Source organism: Rhyacophila brunnea, unplaced genomic scaffold, assembly GCF_057557595.1.
Source record: "Rhyacophila brunnea isolate RB1 unplaced genomic scaffold, BYU_Rbru_1.0 scaffold_4, whole genome shotgun sequence".
Classification (NCBI taxonomy): domain Eukaryota; kingdom Metazoa; phylum Arthropoda; class Insecta; order Trichoptera; family Rhyacophilidae; genus Rhyacophila; species Rhyacophila brunnea.
The window spans coordinates 24367233-24393986 of record NW_028233068.1 but is presented as its reverse complement, the minus strand read 5'-3'; the positions used below and the strand labels follow the sequence as shown (position 1 = coordinate 24393986).

General features: G+C 27.2%; 1 protein-coding gene across 3 annotated transcripts in view; it reads right to left on the bottom strand.

Annotated features, from left to right (window-relative positions):
* Nucleotides 1-16731, bottom strand: part of e (nonribosomal peptide synthetase ebony) — a 45636-nt gene extending 28905 nt beyond the window's left edge. The window contains exons 1-2 of one of the 3 annotated variants that reach the window (XM_085953657.1): nucleotides 16509-16731; nucleotides 1706-1766 (exon numbers count right to left, since the gene is read on the bottom strand). The gene's annotated coding sequence lies outside the window, so the exon portion shown is untranslated. Of the gene's footprint in view, nucleotides 1-1705; nucleotides 1767-7978; nucleotides 8041-16508 lie in introns of those variants that run through there. The other 2 variants (XM_085953658.1, XM_085953659.1) reach the window with 2 other exon arrangements.
* Between the last annotated feature and the right edge of the window lie 10023 nt (nucleotides 16732-26754).

Below are 26754 nucleotides of genomic sequence, written 5' to 3'. Positions count from 1 at the left end.
TGAATGAGATACCTGAGTAAGTACACGATGTATTAATGATATGATTATTTAAAAATAATCAATTAATATTTATACACAAAATAAATACCATTTTCATACAGGTAATATAATTTAAACGACATTGGAATGTTAAAATACCAACCAATTTTTTATTGTATGTCAGTCTCTATCTGTAAATGACTCACCGTCACCATAAATGTCTTAGTTTCGATTGTTCGAGATTAAATTAAATTTAAAAAAGTATTTGATGGCATTGATTGAATAACGAGTACTAGTATTTCTTTTTTTGTTTATTGATAAACGTTTTTTAAGCGGCTGGCATTGTACTCGAAAACCATGCTTCGGAACCAAGTAATACCTCACAATGTGGACTTACCTTCTTTATTCAAATAAAAAAATAAATGCATAAGCCCAGTATATTCCTTGTTCTAAATTATCGATGATTTTCGATGTTCATTTATAAAATAATATTGATACGGTACTATTCCAAATAAGCATTGGTAACAAATCAGATAAGTACTCAATATTCACTGAATACTAACTAACAAGGCTATTCATATAAAGACACCAATTATTAACTATTTTATTATTAAACGAATTATTCACAAGACTAAAAATATAACATTCTTTATTGACTAAACATAACATAATTTGAATACACATCAGAAATATACAATATTCAAAAAAAAATTAATAAAATATGGTATGTTCTGATTGGGATTCAAACCTGCGTCCAGCGGATGTTCCCTAGTATATTTATCAATAACAGCATGGCTGAATATTTCTAACAAAACTATATTTTAAAAATTTTAAAACAATCTCCATGTTCACGGTTAAAAAATATATTATATTCGAATAAAATTATCATCCATATTTTTGAGTTACTAAATAGGTATAGCAATTAGAAATAAACAAAATTTATTGATGTACCTAATTATTTAATTCTCTTTGGTGAAGTAATATAGTGGCATACAACCCATGTCTTAAGCTGAGTATGTTAGTTAGTAAGTTAGTAGTAAGTAAAACTCTTGTCCACAAAAACTTTTCTTTTCAATATGTGCTTTATCCAGAAATAACCCAATAATGGATTGGACGACTAGTTCATAACCATTCCTCATAAAATAACATTCAACCCGTGGATTGATATATATGTAGTTAAATGACAGAAATGGTGAATTTTCTTTAATACAAGTTTTACATTTTTATTCACACGTAAAATATATCAAATTGTTTCACTACTGACACTCCTTTCTCCATAGAAAGGATTATACAATATACTCACCTAACCGTTTTTCATTTAAATACAATTTATTCATTTAACCTATTAAATAATAATAATTAATCTTGATTTATTTAATATTATTCTAAACATAAATTATTCAAGGATTATTCAATGCATCTAATTAATAGAAAAATCAATTTTTTTCATATAAATTAAAATTTCTTTTTAATTTCATTTAATTATGACACTTATTTTGAAATATCTCACCAGATCATTTAGTTATGTTGTTATATTATTATTTTCAGTAGGTTCTTACATTTTTTATAGCAATTAGCTATAATTCAATATGCAAATTATTTAATATCTACTTATATAATTATTATATACAATCATGTAGGTAGGTATATAATAACATTTATTATATTCAATTGTTGAAACATTTTATATGATATGCAAGCTTGTAATCTTTCAATTTATTATTACCTTATTACGTATCGCTGTCTATTATAATCAGTTTTTTTCAGAAGGCGGATGTTTTGAAAATCTGAAATATAAAAAAAAACATATATAATAATAAACCACTCACAAATAAATACAATTATAATGAGCTTTTGAATTATTCAATCGTGTTATTAAACGTGATATTTATATACATGTTCGCAAAAAAGTAATAGTTCGATAGCTAGTTAAAATATATAATACGCTGTAGGATATAAATAACTATCATGTAATTTAGTCAGTAAGTTTTTTTTATTATTATTTGTATTTAAACCCTCTTGTTTAGCCAATAAAATAAGCTATCTATATATTCATATAAGCTTATCATACAATATTATTCTCAGTTTTAAATAAAGATTTAATCGTAAAATTTTCGATTACCATCGCACAGCTATCTTCTTTTGCATATATTATAAATTTGTAGAAAACTAAAAAGAAAAGAAAATTTTCTATAAAAAAAATATATTTGAAACAAACTATTTAAACAAATTATTTTACACTAGTAGAAACCCTACTTTCACAAATTTTTCGCAATGTCTTTATAATGATTTTGTTGACAAGCGAATAAAAAATCTCGCCGGCATCTTAAATAAAAATCGACTTTAAACATGCCATATCTTTCTTTGTGTATTTCTTTAAAAATATGTGATTTAAAATTGAAAGTTCTCAAATAGATCGCCGTAAAAATATGATACGAGTATTTATAATCAACAAACGTAAATTGTGGAGGTATGTACTTCAAAATTTCTTAGCCTAAATACTCTAAATTATAATATTTTGTGACGAATTAATAACTACCTTTAATATTTTATTTTTCTAAAATATCACCAGTTATAATAATTTTACAATTATTGTAGCTATATTTGACTGATGACATAATTTATACCAGTGTTTCACGGGGTACTATAGCAATTTTACAAAAAAAATCATCTTAAATAGTGGTTGTTTTCTGTGCGGTGCGAGTGGATAATTAATTATTCATATATTTTTTTTTTCTCAGCAGTCATGAATAGCAAGTTCAATGACACTGGCATTTCTTTCGTCATAAAAGGAAAGATAGCTAGCGACCTTGTCGTGCCGACTTGGTATTTCGCGCCAATCTATTCCATCTGAAGTTGACCGCAATTGCTAGCCTTATTTTGAAACAATTGCTATAATCATTTCATAGCAAGTTAATGCCTTCTCGCATTGATATGTTAACAGTGGTATCGTAGGCATTATAGGTATATTTATTTTTTATATAACAAATAATCATAATAATTATCTACATGTATTGTCTACTCGGTATTCGTCCCTTAAAAATGTTTCGACGGATAGCGCTCTAGTAATTTTAGCCACTTTTAAAACTGTATAGTATCATTGTTTTTACCACGTTTTTGATATAGTGAATCTACCTAATGTGTAAAAGAAATCATAATAGACGTTTCAAAAATCAAAAAATATTCACATTAGACCACGGTCAACCCAGGCTTACTCCTAAATGCATCATTGAGGTAGTGGAAAATGTTTTTGTCAGAGCGGGTGAAGTTTTACGAGGCGGATTGGCTTGATTTCCAGCCGACCAACTAACTGCGTAAATTGCTCGACTCTCATATTGTATAGGTCGACAAATAATACTAAAAGAAAATTTGCCGGTTAACATTTAATTTAAATTATGGTACCATGCGTTCAAAGTATCAAAAACAGACTACACATCGACTGCTTTGTGCTACTTTGTATTTTACGTATTTAAATATCTCACGAAGACTATAATAATAATATAACTGTTGAGTAAGCACAGTTGTCGTACATTGACAACGGCAAAGTTGAAAATTATGAAAATAGTTGACAAAAAGTCGTTTTTTATAAGCACTCAGTTATAAAAAAATCCAACCAAAAACCAACATGGAACCAATAGTAGCTAAGTAACATCAGATGTCCATATTTTTATAGGTATGCAGTATGGTAATTAGTTAGAAGTTATTAATACTATACAAGTATTTAAAAGAATAATATTATGTACCAATATGTGTTGTTAAAAACATATATACCTAATACAATATTAAATTATATTTTAGATTTAAATTATATAAATACTTTAGGTATACTTAACTATCTATATAAATACACTGTATTGGAATGTTAAAATTATAGATTTAAATATAGTATTTTAATTTTATTGAATAATTACTGTGTCATATTTTATGTGTCATGTGTTATCGTTTTATGTACACATACAAGAGAAATAATTATTATATTATATCAATTTGACAATTGATAAATTATTATAAAAAATTGGTAAACATAAGATAATCATAACAATGGTATATTTATATATTTCGCCTAGCTCACGGAACTACATCTTTTGACTTGTATATAAAAATCGTTAATAAATACCTCTTATTCCAGAGATACTTTGCTGGACCAAATTTAATCAAGATGTTCACAAGCATACAGTGAGATTAATCATATCATAAACCTAATGTGTAACATGACTTATCATTGTTATGAGTATAAGTTTTAAACCATTCGTTCAATTTTAACGAACAACAATATTACATACATTGATTTTCTGGATGCATACACATGTTTATAGAAAAACCAACAAGTGAATAAACCCAGACCCAGATACGTTGGGTGAATAGAACATAACGCTACTAACCCGACCACGGCAGTGTGTTTAACGATTTTATTCAAGGATTTCTATAATATTGCACAATATAATAAATACACTACCTACCTAAATTAAAAGATTGTATTGAAAAATTGAACATACAGATTGACATTGAACAATGAGTATAAAACCCATTAAAATGCAATCAGGTAATAATTATTTTATCTCACGAAATTACAACAATTACTTCAAATAATGAAAAAACCAAAATCCTTTCATTTTCCTTGAACGACATTTTATAACGTTTTATATTACTACGGTCAAATAAAAAGAAGTGTTTTTTTATCAAATAAAATCATGAATATGCACTATAAGTAATGGGGATAAATAAAATAATAAATACTTCATAATAATAAATGCATGGGTACTAAAATAAGTGTAAAAAGGCAGTTATAAAATATAGTATCATAACATTGCAATTAAATTGCAAAAAAACTTTAGTCAATAAATGGGTAAATCATAATAGTATAAAAGAACAGGTTTTTTTTTCAAATTATCCGCATATTTAAATACATGTTGAGATCACAAATAAAAATATTGTAAGTATTTAATTTAAATACTTAATTATTATTATTTCCAAGTTTAAATTTCATTAAATGGGTTAGTTAAATATAATGTTATTGTTGGTTCTAAGCAATGTTTTTAGTTATTCTGCAATTAAATAAGTAGGTAGTAAAACATGTCAAAAATAGAATATAAATAATTTAATCAGGAGTTCGTTTCACTGATGTCCTTCCAAACCAGATTTCACATTCACTTTAACTTGCTGTAGTACCCACTGAAATTATTCGTTTTTTTTCAGATTACACAATTTCCTACCTGGGCACAAGTGCGCAACAACTAATAAATAATAACTAACCAACTCTCGTAAGATAGGTATATAATAATATACAGTATCCAACAATTTGCTGCACCTTTAGTATAAATAATCCCATATACATACATAGATACATACTATAATTTTCTTTTTGAAATATTGTATAATTAACGACATACCTAATCACATAATATTATAATTTATTAACACTATCACTTGATGAGATTTGACATTAAATTCTAATGGATTTAAGTTTTGTATTATTCCATTTGAATCGTTTTTTGCGACCCGGGTTTCGACATTTTTACGGATTAATAATACCCATTCTTATTTATTACCAGTAGGTACTTATATTATTGATAATTCTCATTTGTTAACTCTATTAAATTGTACGCATATTGAATGTGTTATTAGTGATTAGTTATCTTATGATCTATTTTGTTGGATTTTGACGATTTAAACGCCTATTGAATTTATTATTGGTGATGAGATATCTAATGATCTATTAGGTAAGATTTTTTATAAACACTTCAAGTATTCATAATATTTTGTTTGTTTTATTATTTGTATTGTGATCTTTGACTTAATAGGTAGGTGGTCAAGTTTGTACCTACCTTATTGTATTAATTTATTGTATAAGTTAGAATTAACTGTATTCGTTACCGGTGTGTATCTACCATTGGTGAGTACGCATAGTGCCTGAAGATACCGAAAAACTCAAATGGAATAGTACACATTGAACTTAAATCCGTTAGAATTTATAATCATATATTATTGTTTTTAACTACATTATAATTTTCAAAATAATAGTAAGTATTAATAATTGGTGGAAAATCAAAGACATACTGTATAAGTGTTGTTTTGTATTATATTCTTAATGGTATTAAAACGGATATGGTTTGTCTGGATCTATTAGTGTGTCTAATATGAAAACTGCTGATGTCACAAACTGCGACATATCAATTCTATTCAAAACGCTTAATAGCGAAGATAATAATACATCTTGTGTGATTGTGACAAATAGTATCTAGTAAGTATATCTTACTGGCTGAACAAGTATGAACCACCATATATAATTGGACCAATAAGATTAATCTGACGTCCTTATTTCTTATGCTGGAAAAGTTTTGAATACTTTATACATAATAATATTATTATATAGATATTATATTGATTGGCGTACCTAATTACAAGTTATAATAATAAATGTATTGGTACTAATATACTGATCGAACGGTGTTACGCCGTTATAGATATTAGATAGAATTGGGAAATTAATAATAAAAACATTATTATAGTTAGACTTGTAACTTAAAATAGAAAGAAATTGTCATATCTCTAACTCAATAATTAACCGAATGTATCAAAATAAATATATTGTTCATTGAAACAATAGCTACTTATAATAGCGTATTAAGTAGCGTAAAATAAAATATAGCTTGTGACTTCTTATCAATTTTTTTGGAAAACTTTCTATGACACGGATATTAGATTTATTTCGCATGAGTCACAGGTATGCCGATAGCTTAATTATGAGAGCCGTCATCCGTAGAGTGAAAAGGTGTAAAGTTTAAGTATCAGTTGGTCAGCCCTTTCTTCAATATTTTTATTTCTGTTTTTAAAAATTATATATTGTGATACCGTTTAAACAAGAATACATAATAATAAATTTAATTTGACCCATCGTTATATAATATCAAGTCAATACTAATACAATAATTATTATATATACAATACTCATCTAAGGCGATGATGAATTTGCCGTGAACGCGTACTTGTCACTTTATATGATTAGACTAGACTTTATACTAGAATATGATTAAAAATATAGCCGGATAACGAACAGTAAAGAGTTGAAAGGAAGCTGATCGAGATAAAAAGATGACACACGGGCAATATAAATACTATTTAACAACCACGATTGTAAAATATCAATTATAATTTTCATATATTATAATTCAAATATGTAAACTATACCGGTTGCAATATCTTCTATCTAATCTATTTTTATAATATTTATAACCAATGTAACTGTTTTTTTCTTAATAAATACAATTAAAAATATACACTAGAGGATAGGTACATGATTGAGAAACCTCTTAAATACCTACCTATCATGTTATTGTTATAATCTCGTGATCTCAATTATACTTATGCAATCATTATGAATATAGTTGAATCAGATCAATTTACTCTGTAATGATAAGAAAATATTCAATTACATTCATTTTCTATCAATCAATCAAATAAAACATGTGTAATTAATAAATAAGTTATATAATAAATCACAAATTAAATACATGGTTATTCATGCATTATTATAGAATCGCGTGAAGAATATTAATATTATGTATATCCTTTATGTACTTCATAATAATTATTACCATAAGTATTGCTTGATTAACTTAAGATCAACTTTTTAATCACGATGCAAAATTATATATTATAAATAATTAAAAAAAAAAAAAAACACTTATTATTAACCTAACTAATTAAAACTACCTATAGTACTTACTTAATGTTTTATTGTAATTAGTTGGTACTAATAATTATTTTGTATATATTATAAAAAATATGAGTAGTTCTATGTAATAATAATAATAATATAGTTTTATGGCAATACGGAACGTTTTTATCTATAATACTATAACAAATGAAGTACCAATTTATTGATTCATCAAAAAACTCCAAATCAGAATGCATGAACTCACTTAAGTAAATAACAAAGTATGCTTTAAAATAAATCTAAAGGAGGCAAAAGTCATTTGCTAACCAAAAAAAATCTCACCAATGACACTCGGCTCGAACAGGATTTGAACTACATCCATCTGGTATTATAAGTATCTATAGTAAAAATGGATGTATACTTTATAAAATTGTCAGATGAACAAATGAAAAATATTAAACCATTGACTTCTTCTCGTACTCAGATAATGGAATCCCAATTAAAGAGATATGCAGAAACTTAGAGTAGCATATCGTGGTATTGAAATTGAATGCTATAATCACCATAAAGATCAAAAGAATCATCCTATGTATCAGTAGCGAAGTGTGGAGGTAGACTAAATATCCGACATAAATAGTGGACACTAAAATGTAAACGTATATTTTGATTCAAAATTTTATTTAAAGTGGATATTTCGTTAGGACTAACTTAATACAAAAATGTGTATATAAATTTATGCCTATTTCAATGAAAATATTAAATCATATTTTCCATAAATTGTAATTTGATATGAATGAGTATTTGGAAAACCCTACAGGTAGTTTTATTTTCCCAGGACTTCAAAAAATACGTTGAGCGATAATGAATAAAATTGCGGTTTAAACGATATTCAATCATTTCCTGATTTGTAAATAAGTGCAATGAGCTGAATCACTTTGCAATATTTATATATATTGCATTATAACAGACATAAGTATATGAATAAAAATAAAACATATTATGCACTCAACTTGGACTATTCATGAGACAAAAAAATACCTAGTGAGCACATTTATTTATATTTCTTGTAGTTTTAAAAACTGGCGGTATTTTATTATAAACATGAAATCAAATACATTCGAATTTAGAATAACAATATTATATCTTACAATTATACAGATTTTTAATAAATATGATTAAATATTAAGTGATATTTGATAAAATTATTAATATAAAAGGGTGAAATTGAGTTTGAAAAAATATATTCTCCACGTAAGCCTAAAAACAAAACAGCCATCGTAAATATAATATAATGTAAAAAATACATAAAACTCACAATCAAATATAATACAAACATCATTTAAATAGTTTGGATTGACAAAATGCAAGAACTCAGACAACTAGTACAGATATTATTCGCATTTTTCGCACGATCTTGGTCTCAAATCTTATATTTCGGCCTATATTTTTGTAATAAAATTGACATTATAAAATGTTCGTTTTTGGTACACGGGTGGTGATACGTACTATCGTACGGTACTTTTTTACCTAACAGGTTATGAAAATTAAATTAAAAAGTATAGATAGGTATATCAAAATATAATTACTGCGGTATCATAGTGGCCGTTTATAAAACTAAAAATCTCCCTAATATTTTACATAGGTACATATCGTCTGCCCAACCTACCGCTTCCGTCCTTTACTACATAATATAGCATTATAGCGTCATAACCATAATATTTGTATATATGTAAATGTAAATAGTCAACGCACACAAGAGGTCAATTGGAGGATACGTTTAAAAATGCATCTCATTTTTATCACCTTGTAGATATATTATGTTTATCCTAGAAATTGAAGTAGCAAAAAAAAGTTTTGTTTTCTTGTTATTATGACGTGTCATTTTATATATTAAAAGCTAAAATTTTGTAATTTATACACACTGGTAACACTTACTTCGTTTTATTATATTATTATCGATAATTATTATTTAATACAAAACATTGAAATCATTAAAACAGAAAACATTGTAATATGTATATACAATTGAAAAATAAAATTTTCTCATTCTGTCCGATATAATATAGGTATTAGTAAGTTATAATTTTAACTCATCAAATATTGATTTTAAATACACAGCTTGCATTTTAATCTAAATTCTGCAATGTGCTATCACAAATAATGTTAATTATTGTCGTATAATATGCATTAAAATTTTGTAGTATTCACTTCTGACATAATTAAAATTACATACTAAAATAACTTTTTACTCCTGCATTGACGAATGCACAAGAATAGTCAACGATATAGGTGCATACTCGTACGTACTATCACGCTCACAGCAAGATAGTTAAATGAAAGTGTCCACTATCATACATTTGCAGAGGCTTTCATGCGGGAACTTTTGTTTATTTTGTTATAACACCATTAAATATATTCTTACTCTACTTTTTATTGTTTTATAATTATTTTGTAACCCATAATTACTTTAATATGAAATAAATACCAGGCAAGATTATTAAGCCACCGCCTTTGCGTGGTAAATGACGACTGACTCCTCTTTATTAAATATACCACCCATTCGAGGATGCAACTTTTTATGTTCCGATAGCCGGTTTGCTCTTGAGAAATATCTCTCAATCAGCCAAATGTTTTGCAAGACCACAGAATTGACCCAGTGATTGCAAACTGTGATTTGAAACAAGTTTAGAAGTCATTATTTTATACTATACTTCTGTCTTTTTGAGATTCTTTATGGAGAATTAAAGCATCGGTAGGTACATATTGGAAGTGAAAACTTTTGGGGGACTAAGCCACAGCATACGTTACAATGTAGAGCTTTGTTTTGTTAATTACCATAAACTTCTCGTACCTGTATAATAATTTCTCTAATATTGACGTGCACTAAAATTTATAGCAATAGAAAATATGATGGTAAATATTTATCTAATTAACAAATTCTCAATAACTCAATTAAGTAAAAATGATAGACTTCTTCAAATGTCTTTTCATAATTTTTTGAGAGAAAATACGGTCAATTAAACTCATATTAAAAAACAATTGACATTTTTCAATGCCATTTTAGATACACTTCGAATAAAACAAGGAAAATATACGCACACAAAAGTTTACAACCAACATAGTATTGTCACTACTCATTTTTATTCCAAAAATAATGTAGAATATCTTACTTAAACAAAAAATAATAAAATACAAAACTTCTATAAGTATACGAGAACAAAATTTACTTATTAAGTGGATTGAAAATGCAAAAGATTACAAAATAGTCAAGTATACCTATTATAATATGCCACATTCGTAATTTTATACGAGTATTATACGTTTGATATTATATTACAAATAATAAATTACTTCACAGTCATTAGTAGTATTATCAAAGAATTAATACTGTTAGATTATATCGGTGCAACGATTATTTTGTAACACTTTTTGCGTAAATAGTTTAATTTGCATTCCGATTCTAGTCTTATATTTTGTGTTTCAAATCATATCATAATAACACGAGTTAAACTCATTACTTACGATATTTTATAATAATTAGTAAGAATATTATATTAAGTTATCATAATTGAGGATACCATCCTATGTTTTGGGACGTATGGTTCAATAAAGAAAAGAAATAACACTCATACGCGTCGTGGTAATATTATTTTGGTGGCATGGCATACTTTCATTAATTTAGTATTCGGTGTTAGATATGACGACATAAAAATATTATTCTTTTTACAGATTTTTAAAATTTTTCTTTTACGCTGCTTTCTTTTATATAAATAAATAGGTATCCATTTTAATATCTGATACTATACCATACCCTTTGATTCTAGATAAGAATGCATTAAGAAATAACAGTATTTTGAAAAATTTTCCATTTCATTTTACGTTTACTTTTTCTACTCAAGAAAAAATCACAAAAACGGTTTTCATTTCATACTTGTTTCGTAAATATATGATTTTATTTTTCATCATAACTAATTAAAGAGGTTTTAAAAATGTCCAGATCGGTTTTTGCGACTCGGTTACTTAAATATAGCATATACCTACATATATGTGTCAATTTTCATATAATATAGCTACCTAGAACAATCTTTTTGTCGGTTTAAAATTAAACTTAAAGTAAAACTATGTACCTATTATGATTGGCTTGATTGTATCAAATGTGAGAAACTGATAAGATTTATATTTCGTTACTAACGTAATAATCTTTCTGCAACACTAGTTGCAAATTATTATGATTGCTTAGTGAAATAATCATTGTAGCCAGGATTAACAAAGGCGTGAATTAGTAATTTTATTATGACTCGAAACAAGTTAAGCGACTGCAGCCGTTCACCGACAACAAAACAAAGACGTCAACTACCAGGACGTAAGTGCTTGACACTATTTACATCTGACGTAGTTATCTACTTGCCATTAGGAAATTAAGGTACTCGTAGCTATTCAACAATAAATTCAACATTCACGTACATAATCATTATATATATCCCACAGTTAGTGTGCAAATTTAATTATGTTGATACAGATTTTTTCCTGAATTATCATATATATATCAGAATCAATTAGGTATATACTTTTTTAGTATATTAATAACATAAACCTGAAAATATTTTAAATTATTAAGCCGCAATTCCGTCATCATTTACCGATTACGTTTTCTTTTGTGTATTCTTTTATATTTAAAATACACTGGCTTTCGTACAGCTAATTCATTATTTTGAAAAACAAATCTTATGAAGGGATTAAAAATCACATAACTTTACTAAATAATAATTTGAACATTAAAGGTATCCACGTAAATAGATAACCAATAAAATTAATTGATTTCAATGTTTACAAAGTTACATGTGAAATTGTAAATTCTCTTAGAAACTGTATTTAAAAATATTTACATTTTCTCGTGTGTTTAAATATACAAATCTTGGGAAAACATTCAAAATATCCATTGCCATGAAAATAATAATAATATTACACATCATATTACATGTGATGGATTGATCTAGCGCTCTCCATTAAATTGATATTGGAAACCCTGTAGGACTGCCCCGGAGGAGATGAGCGGATAAGATCTTAAGGGATACAGAGAGGCTGATTGGGACTGACTGGAGAGAGAGAGAGAGAGAGAGAGAGAGAGAGAGAGCTCGGGGTAAAGATACCTGGCGAATGGTAATGTAGTCGGCCATTAATCTAAATGGTCTGTAGCGTCAGGTTAAGTAAGTAAGTTAGAATTAATTCATGGAATGTGATATAATGTAAAGAATACAATTCTTACAACTTTTCAGACAACGTATGTTTTTAACTATCTTTTTACTAATACGTAATGTTCTACTAATACAATATTTTACCCCTTTAGTCAACTGCCCTCAAAAATGCATATCATGATTGTTTTATTCTTTTAATAAATGCAACTATGATGAAGCTGTAAACATTGAAAGTACGTAATCATCATTTATCAGGTGTTGTAACTATGCTATATCACATAAATATGCGCTTATCTTCATATACAGATTTTCAGTGTATGTATTCAAAATTGAATGTCAAATGTAGATGGCAGTGTATTTTAACCAATTTAGTATAATAATATACATACATCAGAATTTTCCCAAACTTGTTGGAAAATATTTTAAAATACGTAAGTTTATTAAAAATATGCTTGTTATTTATCGTTAATATTTGTAAGTATCTTATTTTAAATTTCAATCCGTTAATATGTGCATCTTGAATCCTATTTTTTTGTGTTAAAGTAAAACAATTTTTTTAATTAAAATGTTTGCCGATGTTATTAATTTACTCTATAGCGACTTGATGATAAATAACTATAAAGCCATTGAATTTCTAGTATAATATCCTACCCAATATGATGAATGATTATCTATTTATAGATCCACAACTATTTAAACGTGTTTGACACCGTTAGTAAAGTTCACGCTAAAAAAAGATGTTATTTAAATGTCTAGAATGACTTCATATATTTTTATGAAAGAAAAATTTGCAATATTTTTATATTCAATTTGATAATATACTATCATCGACAGTGTACAATTTAAATTATATTAAAATACCAGCGACAAATTAAGGTATTTAGATGCCTCAGATGTAAAAAACTGATTCAATCAAGCGTCGAGCTAATTAATTAGAATGTCATATTTAACAGCTTTCTGAATACTTAAATTATGTGTAATATTATTTTATAAAATATTATTTTACAAAAGCTTTAAAATCTTAAATAATAATATTTTATAAATACCGCTCATTAATATGCGAACAAAAATAAAAGAAAACTTTACTCAATGTAGTTGGAACCTAAAGATGTGAAAGTTAACCGATAAAAGAATAACTACTTTATCAATTTTCGTAACAACTGAGTACTTACGGACGTTAAAGAGCTAGTTTATAGAAAAATGACACTTGTGTCAATTTTAAATTGCAATAAAAATAATTTTGATAGGGGTCTTTCTATATGCGACCTTTACTTTACTTTTTTGATTCATTTGAAAACTTTTTTGGCTTTTCCAAAATACATCAAATTTAATAATATCTAATTTTGCTATGACATTAAAAACTTTTAAAAGTACTATGAGCTATTAGTGTAGATATTATCTAGTCATGCTCTCTGAAGGTCTGACTAGTTTAATTATGAAAATCTTAAGAGTTATCGAACTCTTCGACTTACTTCCTCTTTGAATAATATGCTGACTTGAATAATATATTAAATAATGAATCATAACTGTCTGAAATGCAATGCAATAAAAATTACCCACAACAAGATAAAAAAAAATAATAAATCCACACATAAAAAAATTATATTCAGTTCAATCGTTAGAAAATAAAATTAGTATATTCAAATAATATTCATCAGCTATCGTTAATTTAATGGAAGCTCTGAATTTATACATACAATTATTATGAACGCATTTTAAGAAGAAAATGTTTGTTAAATCCGTTTAAATGAGCATTTTTTTATTCATTTTGATCGTTATAAAACAAATGTTACCAACATACCTTATATGTATAAATGAGTATTTTAAAGTTCTTAATTTATGGACACGGTTTTAAATGCATTTTCTAATATTCGTAAATAAAAAATGAATTTATAATATTCATTAAACCAAATTGAAATCTATGTTTATACTTATTGCATTTACTATTAAAAGCATTTAATTAAATAAATATAAACAAACTATTGTAATAAACGTGATTTTATTTTAAATATGACTACATCTGGATTATTAAATGTCAGAAATTTAAAATATTAGAACCCAAAATCTCCGGATTTTGTTTTTATACCATTTTTACAAAAAAATACACGGTTTTGTTAACTTATAAGATATTGGTTATTTTTTACAAAAATGTTTTTTGTATAAAAACAAAATTAATTTATCATTACATTTGTTGTACCAAACACCCAAGTAAAAAATTAATACAATTTAAAACATTGTTGTTTGCTATTTTTCTTACTGTCCATACCGCACAGGTACCTATATATTCTTCATCTCTAAGTGTCTTGTCCTTACAACGTTTGGCAATCATCAAAAGTCTGACTGTATTATTAATTTATTATTACACATAACAATTTTATGTATCCAGTCGTCGGGAAATCCCAAAAATATGGCTGTTTCAGTTGACCGGGAACTTAACTGCGTATATTCTAAATGTTGGTCTATAAAACTTTTGATAGTCACCTATGTTGTTTTTTTAATACTGCGAATAATAATATTATCGATTGTATATATTTTTTTCAGAATGGATCTATTTCTTGTTTGACCACTGGTGATTAAAAATAAATTCTTCGATAAAAAAAATATATTATACTTTGCCGATGCTAATAACTGTTATAAGAAAAAAAATATGCATCTATTAAATAATATAAAAGCAAATTGAATCGTGTGTAATCAATAACAAAGTGTATATCACGATAGGACTTTGATTCTAGATTTTTTTTAAAAGAGTATCTATTATCGGTATGCTCATTTGAATCTACATAACCTAACCGTACCATAATATGAAAATTCTAACATCATATAAAATAATATGCACTACGGTTAAACTGACATATTGAACTCATTTTTTTATTTTAAACTTATATCCCTATAGATTTTACACACATAAATATTAAGAAGAAGTACCAATAATATATTGCATTAGTATAATAATGTATAACAAAAGTGAGCTTTGGTTCATTACAATATGTAATCAACTAGTAATATAGTAATAATAGTGGGTACCCCATGTCGTATAATAGTTGTAACAAGACTTTATATTTAATCATTGCGCATTAAGCACATCAAGATGATTAAATTGTATTCCAATACACTTTAAATTTAACATTTTTATATATTCCTTGCGACCGTTTTTATAATAATATTATATACAACATTCAATATTTTTTATGGTCGGTTCGGTAATCAAAATTATACGTACTACTTATTTGTTAAATTTTATCAATAATGTTACTTAATATGCTCCAATCAAATATTGCGTCAAACACTGTCATAAATTTATTAATATTACAGCACTATTGCTTAAAATATAAAAACGGTAAATAAAAAGGTTTCAATTTTTAAATTACATAAAAGAAAGTCCATCAAAATTGAACTGTATTTTAATATTATTACAATGTACATATTTAAAATGTCTAGCTTTATATAATATATTAAATTATATTCGGGTACGATATTACATACTAAACATCTTTATAATAATAGTGATTAATATGTATAATAAGTAAATATTTTTATAAATATATATATATATATATATATATATATATATAATACTGTTTAAAGATAATCAAAATACTTGCAGTTGTAAGAAGTCATACTTTATAATTATATATTTTATTGAAGAAGAAAATTGTTTAAAATATGTGAGTACTTACACTTGGCGATGTACCAAAGTTTGCAGGTCTAACAGTAATTGGATACTTCTATTCAGGCTGCGTCGTTAACTTCATGTAAGCTTTTACACAGAACACTTTATTGTTTATTATTATCACGTCACACGTCCTTGTTGTATCTCGTTCCTTGAACAACTTGCTCCTTCCCTCTGAATTCACAATGTGAGTCCAGTTTGAATGCAAGCCAATTTATAGATTTTGCAATAACAATATCACTACTTACGAGCCATTTAAACTCGCCGACAACGAACGTTCGCGATCGCTCCACGATCGGTATTTTCCAACCACAGTGTGACAGATCAAAAAGCACATTCACGGCGAAACGTCAAGTTTCATTCGCTGCGTGCGCGATTATATAATAATATAGTATTTACAACATTATGAAAGTGGATATAATGTAAATATTATTAATCAACAGCATATTTTTGAAATCGATATCTAAATAGCTTCAGATTAACCAACGCCTCTTACATAATAAACACATGAATATAAGTACTTAATAATAATAAGGTTCGGAGTGTTTAATGAGCAAAGTGACATTTATAATTTTTAAAAATTAGTTAAGATCAGCCTTTAAATGACCAATATAATATGCCTGAAACAGGGTTCAAATAATATGTAACCGATTACTATGAAAATATATACATATTTTATTTCCATTGGAATAAGTATATCTCATAGATATTATGATACTTGAAATAGCATTATTGTTTTCATAGAAACACTATATCATTTTGATGTATTAGCTTGACTTGCCCTCCTTAAAATTCTAAAATCATTTTTTAAACAAAAAAATTTCAATATGTTTTCAAAGAATTTTTTGTAAACGGTAATTCATTCACAAAATACTGAAAGCAGTTATACAGCAATTACAAACAACTTAGTTACAAGGTTCACTCGTATTTGTTCAATTCTTAAGTTGGAGATACATTTTTAGATACTTTATAATATTAGGATGGATAAGACATACTATTTTTATCATGTTTTTATTAGCTCGTATTCTTGTTTGTCCCGTACATATTTTTTTCTTGTTTGTCCAAGCTTTTTAACTAACTCCCCGACTAGCTAAACATTTGAAACTTTAGAATATACCAGAACACGACGGGAATGCATTTTTAATAATTTTGGCCATCTTTAAGCAGAATTGAATTAATTTTCAGTTAATTCTGTTTTGTATGTTTCGGAAAAAATTCGTTAAAAGTAATATTTACTACTCACTATTATCGGTTGCTAAGTGGGTCCTAGCAACTAAATTATTAATATATACGTGCGTTACTATGGAAATCAATATGAAATGTCAAAATGACATTTCAGTATTCTATATTTATTAATACATAGAATTGTCAAGTTTATATGATTCAACAGGAAATTTGAAAACGTGGTATATAAAAAGTTATTTTTATCTTGTAATTATTTATTATATCTTTACAAAAATTTATTACTTTACGTTAGTACCTATATGCCACTCTATAAAAACAAATCATGGCTGGTGAAAAATAGATGTTGTTTTTTCAATGTATATTTGATTCAGTGCAAGAACCCAATTGCTTGTTCTAATGATTAATAATTATTCCTCATAAAAACCAGTGAATACAACCTCTACTCTACGAATGTCTATTATAATATACTCCGATTAGAATCGAACATGGTAAAAATAATACCAATTACATTGACAAAGACATTGCATGGATTTTGTATGATTTTAAACGAAATTACATGAAATAGTGTGATCTTGTCTATCGACATATATATTGTGTACACATGTTTTACATTTATCCAAAATTTCTGTACTTACTACGTGCCTAATTTAATAAATCGTTCAAATGAGTTTATTATATATTATATTACATTTATGTTGATTCTTATATATTGTTTTTTTTACCATGACGTGTAATTTGTAAATTTTACTGTTTTTATTTTTATTTAAATAAGGGAAAAATTGTACTTACTGAATACAATTAGAAAATCTTTAAAATATGGATGTATATTTTTTTACTTAACTTATAATTATTTAATGATAATAAATAATAATGGATTTAGTATAGCCTAGTTCTGCAGTGATTTCTTTGTTGGTTAGCCGGTCAGTATTCCTCTCATTGGTTTACAGACACTATTCTTATTTAAACTGGATGGATCAAAAAGTTATTCACTAAGATGTTTAATATTAAATAGGTAAAAAATACTAGCATAAAAATATTCTCTTATTATTCTAGAATTTGTGCACTCACATGTCTCTTGTTTAATATAACATGTCAATACTTTGTTGTAAACACATTTTTGTTAATATTTTGCTTTTCAATTTATATTACAACTCCACGCCCGACTTCGTTTCGAATCAATTTTGAAAATGTAACAATATAATAATTATGTATTGTGGAAAAAAATAACAAATAAAATATCCATGTAACAAAATCAGCGTTTATTATTTGTTCAATAATCTTTTATTACCTACGTATCATAAAAAACTAATTTCTAAATAATTATCCACGATCATAAAAATATTCCAAGCATTCAATTTCCTTTATAATTTATTGATAAAATATTTACAAATAACTTTGCTACCCGCTATAAATATCAATGATATAAAACTAATAAAAAATAATAGTATTATTTTGATAATTCTATTACTGAAATTTTTACTGTTGCATAATTTTTAGCATATGGTAAAAATGTTAAGGACCAAAAAATCTAAATAAAATAAATGTTTAACTTACATAATACCATATATTTATCAGTGAACAGGACAAAAAATTAATAACACGTAGAAGAAGAAAATAAATAAAAATTAATTAACTAATTCAATATGAAACCATACCTATACCAAATGGAAAACTAGCTAAATTGACATTAAATTCACTTTTTATTTTATGTACAATACATCCTGCGCATCTATTCTATACACAAGACTGCTATCGGTGGCTAGCGAGGGTTGTTTATCATTATTTATGTATTGAGGTATTATAATAATTATTCTTACAATAAGTTAGCCGTCTAAACTGTCGAAACTGTCTATCCTGCTCTAAAAGTTAACACAAGCAAGAGAGATGCTGTTAAAACATAGCACTTTTTGACAGGTCAGACGGTTAACTTATTGTAACAATTAACCACATCATTACATAAATATGATAAACTACCCTCAATAGCCGCCGACAGCAGCCTTTTGTATAGAATAGATGTGCTGATAGCACAATTAGTTGAAGACTGAGCACAAAAAAAGCTGAATCAAAAAGTCGAAAGTGACAAAAATTTAATCCAAAAACTACGATTAGCGCATCGTAGCATAGAGATGTGCATGTTGGGCATGACGCGTAAAGACCCCAAAAAGAGATCATTAGATAAGGAGGCATATAAGAGTGATATACGTTGTTAAGCTGATGAAATGGCAATGGGCCGAAGATGTCGCTTGGCGAGTGGATAAATAAATAAATTTTTAAAAAAATGTAATACAGTACCTATCTAGTTTTACCCAAAGGGCACTAAGTGATAACAGAGACGCACAAAAACGTAAAGAAGCAAAGAACTAGGGACCAAAAAGAGTGTTATTATATTGGAGATTCGTCCAGCAGACCCCAACTGATGAAGGTGATGATGATTTATATTTGAATAGTGGCTAGTAACATAATATTCTATCGTCGTATTTGTATACAATAATGACAAGGCTTATCGTTGTTCATCCATTAAAAATATGCGGTAGAATATTCAGATGGATTATGATAATATCTATTATATCCTCTCTATTGCATTTTAGAAATGTGGTACCATTAAGCTCTTGTACCTGTTTTCTGTTTTTAAATTGGTATCTTAACCATCATCATTATCCTAAATCAATCTACTACTGACTAAAGGAATCTTCAAGCTGATCAAAAATTTCTCGCTCCTGTGCGTTGCGTCGCCATCTACTTCCGCAAACAATCCGTAAGCATCGGGTTATATCAATTCCGTGTGCTAATAGGTCTGTCTTTTAGGTACCACTGGACGAAAAGATGTGATGAGCATATTGTCCTTGTCATTCCTTGAGCTGTGTACTCCTCATTGTTTCCTTATCTCAGTATTCCATTTCTTTGCTCTTACGCGTTATTTCCAGCATCTATCTCTCTGTACCATGCAGTGTTACTCTAAGTTTTTAGATATCTCTTTTACTAATGGTCTATTCACTTTTCAAGCATAATGTGTTTTATATACAGTATACTACATTTATACATAATATAATTAGTAGTTTAAATCATGATTATCCAACTTTTTTACTTGGCTGGACCACATTGAGTGAAGATGTGTAGGATATAAAATCAAAAAATCGTACTTTTAGCTTTCTTCCTTCATTTTTTTTTCTGTCCGAAATCCAATTCGAGAGCTTACCATATTTTTTTTTCAAACTGATATTATAAATTTCATCCAAAAGCTTTATTTTACGAAAAAGTATAATTTTAAAACTATATGCAGCCCACGACCCGCGGGTTCAACACGCTTGACTTTTATGTCTTTTTTTACTATGTTTTGACACGAATAATATCTTTTTGACATTCAAAGTGGGTTTTCTCTCATTTTCCTGTTAGCCGGTACTATTTAAAATACCAAAAAATAATAATACTAACATTATGCAGGTATAAAGTATTTTTGGACGATATGTAAATATTGTAGATCAGGAATTTCCAGGTTATACGACAATACCATACTGAGGGTTTATTGTTTTTATTTATCACTTTATTATATGTATATATGATCCAGTCTTAGCAACTTTAATAGATAATATATATTATATTCTTAATATGACAAAAAAAAATTTTAATCGCATGAAAATAAACTGACTGGGAACACTGAGAGAATATTGCTTCGTCAAAATCAGTGGTATTAGAAAATTAGCTAAGTCTCTTTGAAATTTGAATATATAACAACAAATTATTTAGTGAATTTTATAAAGGAAACGGGTTTTTTCATCAATGTGTACCTCTAATATTACTGGAATTGGCTTTTGTATCTTGTATTTTTTTAACTTACTTATGTAAATTATAATTCTACGTCGATCCAATTTTTTATATTGTTAAGCAATTTTCTAAGAAGTTATATAAAAAATGTTTAGATTAGATAACTATTCAATATCTGAACATATTAAAAAAAAACATATTCTTAAATTTAAAAAACTATTTTAAAACGAGTATTCGTTTACGGCTTCTTTTTATTTTATCGCTGAACTATAGTTTGATTCTCTCCAAGATGCATTAGCAACGTAGGTATATAGTAATTCTTAGTTTAATGAGTTATTTAATTATCATGTTTCTAGACGAAAGAAAATGTCTAATTGGAAATCTTTTTCTTTTATATCGATGCAAGGCTTGTTGGTCGTAACACAAAATCCTTTAATACAAATGAAGATCTTGGCATAAAAACAAAAAATGTTGTTTTTTTTCCATTTTCATTTTATTGCATTTCTATATTCCCTGTGTATGATTACATACAATTACTGTACAAAGATATATATTTAAAAAAAAATCATAAGTCCCTCAAATCTGCTCTCAAAAATATGCCACTTTTCTAAAAACCGCAATAGTCCAGGGATTTTTGTATGAAAACAGCAAAGGTCCAGTAGTTCTACACTTTTATCACCAGGCGGCGTTAGTAATGTTAGTATTCATACATTTCATACTATTTAGTGTCTGAGCTGTCAAATGATCTTTGATTCGCTTAATTATTGCTTTTTATAAAGTTTTTATATTTTATAATGGATAATACTAGCATATAGATATATGAAACGTCTCGAAAGAGAAAAATTAACAAAACCAAGCAACGTTTTTACCAAATAACTGTGACTACCATCATCGTTCAGTTGATAGTTCAGTTCAGTTGAATAGGGTGGTATTGGATGCAATAAAGAAAATTCTGGGCCCTTCATTATAAAATCTAAAGAGACCGGAGAAAAAGATTTTTTTAATATCAAATATAGGTTAAATCTTTGGCATTTTTCGGTAAAAATTTGTAGGTTAATTATAATAATGTACAAAATAGACCAGGCTAGTAAGTGCTTTGCGAACATGTCAGTTTCTCTGGGCTGTGGGATAGATTCAATGTTGTGAAGAAAAATCAAATGCCAGTCACGATTGCATTTAAAACAATATGTGATGGATTAATTCCATTGAAAGGAGCTAAACAAAAGATATTTTAAAATTAGCTAAATATTTTATATGGCTTAGACGGACATTTTCAACTATTGAAAACAGTTGACAAAAAAACAGAGGCGGACGAAACCGGTCCAGATTTATATATTAAAAGTGGAATAAGTAGATACTAAAAAATGTGTTTTATTAAATTAAATCAGTAATAATAGGAAACTAATCAGTATTAACCCGCACATGATAAAAACATTTCATTAAATATGTAATTCTTAATTTTTTAGAAACATTGAAGTCGTTTGTTAATAGGTAAATAATATGCCCAAACCTTATTAAAAGTTGTATAATGATTACAAATAGCAGAAATATATATATCCTTTATTTTATTTAAAAAAATTATAGTGTTAGTCATACTATTTACATTTCAATCTTGTCAATTTTGCAATAAAAACAACAAATGTCAAAAAATTGTGTAAAAACAGCAAATTTCACACTCATTCTTTTTGAAATATCTATTTAACCAAAATAAATTTTATATTTTTTTTTACATTTATATAGTGCATATAAGGTTTCTCTATAATACTCGTACCTCATTGTCAAACTAATATTTTTTTTTGACAACCAAGATATTATGTTTCTACCCTCTCCTGAAAAAAAAAGTGTTTTGTGACATTTGCTGTTTTTATGCCAAGATCTTCAAATGATAAAAAATTAAATAAAAATATCTGTTCAAATATCATAAATATCGCCAGTTTTAAAAAGAGTTACATACATTATTTTCATACAAATATTTTTGCAAATCCTTTGTGTCAATATATGCATAATTTATTTAATGTAATGTTGATAATATTATGTTAATGTAAAAATATTTAAACCGTTAAACGTTTTACCAAAACTTCTAGAGATATAATACAAAAAATGTAATATAATACCTACGTTTTACTAGTCATTTACATGTTAAGGGTTTTAAATAATCACTAAGTACCTATCAAAAAACATTTTAAAAATTTAAAGGCAAACTTTTTTTAAATGGGTAATATGTAATAATTATTTTATGGTTATTTATAGTTTAAATTATATATTGTTATCATAATTATTATACGCGTAGTTTTAACAATTCTCTTGAATATTGTAGCAAAGGCCGACGCTTAAGCCGTTCGTGAGAGAGTCTCGAAGTGATAGAATTTATTATACTATATTTGAATTATCAAATAAATAAACGGATTTCTTATTACTCGATTTCATTTTACAGGAAAAACAACGCACAAAATAATAAATTTCTTGCGAATTGTCTTAAGATATACACCCAAAACTTCCTGGAAAAAGATATGCGCAAGTAAGCTTATTCATACATAAATTATAAGTAAAATTTCCCCGTGAACTGGTTTTGTTGAATAGTCATTGATCTGCATTTTTAAAAATAATTACCAACAATTGAGTTACCATTTACTCGATAAAATTCCATTTTACAATCAGTATAAAGTAAGTTATATTTAAGGTGAATACTCCACCTACCAGATAAACTTAGCGGAAAAATACGCAGCTTCCAATTTGAGACATTTTTTCTAACATTTACATTTTAAATTGTTTTGTTGTAGGTTGTAGATCGTAGGTTTTTAGGCAATTAATAGTACATATTGATGTTTTATATGTATTTTTAAAAAACATCAAAAATATGATATATCATAAAAAATGAAAATGCGTATAACTTGAATTCCTTTGTATTTATATAAAATCGAGCAGTATTGTGAAAATATTTTATGCAATTTAATAATATAACTTATTTTATAATTATTAAATAACTAGGTGATAGGTGTGTAGCTACGGGCATGGAAAACATCGGGCCAACCAAACAAAAGGCCCTAAATCTCATACTAATGATTAATAATGAATTTTCTATTGTATAGTATCATATTATCATTCATAAAAAGGCCCCTCTTCCATGACTTCCGCATAGAGGCCCAATATGTCTAGCTACGTCACTGATTTAATGATGCTTGGTCAAAGCTACTGGAATGCAGCTCACTGGATTCTCCAAGATAGGGTAATATTTTGTAGGAGTCTCCCAACGTTTGTAGTGGCTAACATGATGATAACGATGACGATTATAATATGACTAGGTGTATATGTTTTAACATAAATTTGAGATAATGTAGGATGTTCTTCCTTATACTTTTCTAACAAATATAATATTACTTTTTTATATGTGTTATTTATATTGTACCTTAGCATTGTTTTCATTCTGTTTTTAGTATACTTTCATATTATCATGATGTAAACATCTACAAGTTGTATTTAATAATATTCTCTTGCGTAAATAAAGAAATTAATATTCTAATTTTAACTCGTATACGTCAATAGAAAATTTGACAACTTAAAACATCGACGTATTGAAATATATTCAGTGTCGGTTCTAAGGAAAATTAGTAGGTATTCAAATTTCTCGTGAACATTCATACGGGTTTTTGCGTACCTACATCAGATCAGGTTTTTATATTCTTCCCATTTTATTGATTACAGTATAAATAAATATTTTCCTATTTTTGGAATCTCAGATTATAAAATCTTCAAAAAAATTGCATCATTCACACATTTAAAATGGTTGACTTTTTTCTATTTGGTCTTCAAAATATACCTGATTATGTGTGAATGATGCAATTTTTTTGAAGGTTGTATGTTTATATGTATATGTAGTATTTTAAATATTTGTAGGGCTGTATCATGTTTTCTTTTTATTCTATCAATAATGTACTTATACTAGTTATTGTTTTGCTATAATTACTGAATTTTTAAAACATTCATTCGCTGCTGACTATATAATGAGATTTTAATTAGCACCTTTAAAATGCAAGTTAATTACATCGATCGGCCGCCTGGTCATTACGCGCATGTGCGTATTCAGCGTCCAAAGTATTAATCATTATAATCATTTTGTATTCTCTTTCTTCTTCACCGGTATCAGCTTCTAAGCATCCTTACTTGCATTATCTTCCCAGTAAAGATATTTTTTTGAAAATATTTTTTTTTATATTAAGTACATTTAAATTATAATATACAAACATTTAATTCGTTGTACTATCTGCAGTCTTTATAATGAAATAGATACGTATAATTATGTATTTTATAAAAACTGAAATATTATTAATGATCATTCACAATAAGAATTCCTTTTTTCTTTTCTATTAGGAAAACATTTTGTCATTATTTAAATATGTCATAATTTGATAACGTTGACAATTTATTATTAAACTATAAATAGGTTAGGTTGGGTATATGTTACCATACATAAATAATGATTTCCCCATTCAATCTGAGTATACATGGCGTGTATAGTTACATACACATATAGAAGCTCGGCCAGTAACATGACAATGCTGAAAACCAGTTCTATTATTAAAGTACGTACGCACTCTGCATTAAGTAAAAAGTTCACTTGAGTTTATTCTCTCACAATTCCATCGTACATGTATCTTATTAGTTCCATCCTAAAGATAACGATGGTTTATGTCTAGTGAAGGACACGGTATATTAAATAATGTTTTTAGCTTAATATGAATATTAAACGGAATGTATGTCAATTTAAATAAATTAAAAACAACAAAACAAAAATAGTTTACAAATACTAAGCTTTGTCATGAAGATCTTCTGAAGCACTGATTTGTAAGAGTAGTCGGTTAAAAAGTAACATGTTAAAAACTGGTCATGGAGGGTGTCATTTTACTAGGTTATTATTAAAATCAAATTCATAAAGTCATATTAAATTGTAATTTGTGATAAAATCTTTGAAAGACAGATTAGTATGGTGTGTAAAATTCCCACCTCCGCTCCCGTTATGTATATGCAGCCACGTCATACGCGGCCGGCTAACATAACCCTTACGTGTGCCAGATCAAAGAATTTAAGCCCTCATTTTGTCCCGAGCAGAGCCGCACGGGACTGGTGATGCAACCTTGCACCGAAGTGCGAATGCATGATGTTAATTTATATGGCAACTATCAGAGTGACTTTAGTTTGAAGAGTCGCAAGGGGAGTCGAGAGTGTCCCGCCCCCCGTACGCTCTGGCGAATTTAGTAAAGACCGCAAAATTGGCCTCGGTTGCCACCATATCCGCGTGTCCTATTGGG